The following is a 2,545-nucleotide window of genomic DNA, read 5'->3' as shown; positions in this document are numbered from 1 at the left end:
AGCCAAATATTAGACAAAGTCGCTCAATGTCAACTAGATATGTAATTCCGCCAAAATTGTCGCACCGCAGATTCAACTAATGTCTGTGACGGCTATATTTATCAATCTGATCAACGGCGGCCTATGGTGCCCAGGAAAAATTTGAGCTGGAATCCCAAGTGAACCCACTTGAAAAACAAGTGGAGCCACATGAAAATTAAAATGGAACCACATTGTTTTTCAAGTGAATCTACTTAGGATTCAGCTCGAATTTCTGACTGGGTGCATTTCACCCATGCGGACCCTGTTCACAAGTGGTTCAGAGGCAGAGGCGGATCCAGGATGTTTCTGAGTGTGTGTGTGTGGGGGGGGGGGTTCAGGACATTCGGACCCCCCACCCCTAGATCTGCCCCTATTCAGAGGCATGGGCGAACCGAAATGGGGCAAGGGGGCATGGCCTCCCACCTGTAGTTTTAAGGTCACTTGTGAAAATTGGAGGTGAGGGCACTGCACACTTTGCCCCCCTCCCTTCCCCACATGGAACAAATCCTGGGAACGCCCATGTTCATATTGTATGAATCAGACAACATATGACAAAAGAGCGATTTTCACAAGTGACCTTGGATCTCCATGGGGGGACGACGACCATCTGCCCTCTCTTAGTGCGTCCATTATTCAGCCCCCCTTTCCTTTCCCTCCCCCAAAATCGTACCCTGGTTGTGCAGTTGGGAGACTGAAAATGAGAGTGAAATCCTCTCAGCCCAAAGTATTTTTCTGGACATCACTGCCCGGTGCCTGTGGTGTTGCCAGAGGAGGTTGGGCAGTTCACCCCCCCCCCCCCCCCGCACACACGAATTCGTGACTGCGGTTGTGCATTTAGGTACGCCCATGACATATTGACCCCCTCCTTTTCCTACCCCAAAATCGTACCTTTGGCTGTGCATTTGGGAGAGGAAAATCCAGAGTGAAATCCTCCTCTCAGCGCCACATTTTTTTTTCTGAACGTCACTGCTGTTGCTTCGGCATTGCGCTAGAGGGGGTGTTTAGGTGATTCAACCCCCCCCCCCCCCCCCCCATCAAGATGGTACCTTTGGTAGTGCATTTGGGAGATTGAAACAAGGGGAAATCCTCTTCTCCCATGTAAAGTCCCCATAGAACTCCTCCTGAAATAGTTTGCTGGCTACGCCACTGCCATTCGTGATTCGCAGTTCTGAAGAAAAGATATTTGAATAGGAATGGCAGCTATCACCACTATTCTGAACAACTGCGTGGTGACACAATAAATATTTCCTTTCAAAAGCCTTGACGTGGCACCTGCAACTGGGCCCTAAATTTGTCGCGCAATAAGAAATGTGTTGTTGTTACATATTTTGATAAAGTATCTCATAATCTGAAATCTATCTCTAAAACTTAAGATGTACTTCTTTCCAGAAATCGGTTTCATCTTGATCGTCTCACCCCCTTTTCACAGTCCGATTCAGAGTGTGTCCAATTCACAGGTCATTAAATTTCGTTCCTCATGCTAAGGATGTAGTTTATTGTATCCCCTTGGCCTGTGGCTTTGTCTATATCGGCCAAACATCGCAGTGCCTAAATCGGAGGTTGGGTCAGCATTAAAAAAATCCTGACTCAAATCTTTCTAGCCACTTAGAGGTATGCAATAATTGCCATCCCTTCTGGACGGAAACCTCAGTCATAGCATGGGAACCAGAACCACGAACGAGACTTCTCAGAGAGGCTTTGGCAATCCGCAATGCGGGAAACTGTGTTAGTGTTGCCTCTGTGGCTATTCATTTGGCTTACACACTCCTTTTGTAACCCTTGCTCTCGGTTGACCTTGTTCCGAGCTTGTGACCTTCTTGCTGCTTTTCCTTTCCCTCTTTTTCCCATGCTGTGTGACTATGTACATGGTTGTCTAGTGAATAGTAAACTTTTGCTGGTTTTGAGTCGTGTGTTGTATGTTGCCCCTCTGTGTGCCCAGACTCATGCTTTTGCACTATGGAGATGAAGTAGCATCATCCATAGAACACCGTATATCCGTTTTCCCAAGTGCCAGCACACTTCTCCGAATGAATTCTGGTTGATAGGTTTGGAAGTCGGTTGAGTTCACGCAAAGAAGTTATCACACTTCGCAATGCTGTGTATTTGAAATTAGAACCACAACAATTAAATTTTTTTTGATTCTGTTTTAGCACCGCAAAGCAACTGTGGCTGTGAGCGGCATACAGATGTGGACAGATGGAAAGAGAGGACAGCAGGAAGGAGTGGGAGACATGGGGGGGGGGGGGCGTGCATCCTGGGCAGACTTCAGGGGGGTGGTAGGATTCCAACCCACCACCTCCCAGTCTTCAACACGACCTCAGCTACCACCAACGTGCAGACGCTTTTACCCACTTGGCCATGCCTCTAATTGCTTTCTTTACACGCTTCTCTCTTAAGACAAAAGCTTGTCTCCGTGCTTCACCATAGCACTAGCTTGGGAAGCAATAAAATGTGTTCCCACTGCCTGGCAGCCTTTCTAACACAATGTATGCAGCACATTCTTGGCATTTTCTGCTCTGCTGTC

This window comes from Ornithodoros turicata, chromosome 1 (genome assembly GCF_037126465.1).
Source record: "Ornithodoros turicata isolate Travis chromosome 1, ASM3712646v1, whole genome shotgun sequence".
Lineage (NCBI taxonomy): Eukaryota > Metazoa > Arthropoda > Arachnida > Ixodida > Argasidae > Ornithodoros > Ornithodoros turicata.
Note: the sequence above shows the minus strand (reverse complement) of the source record.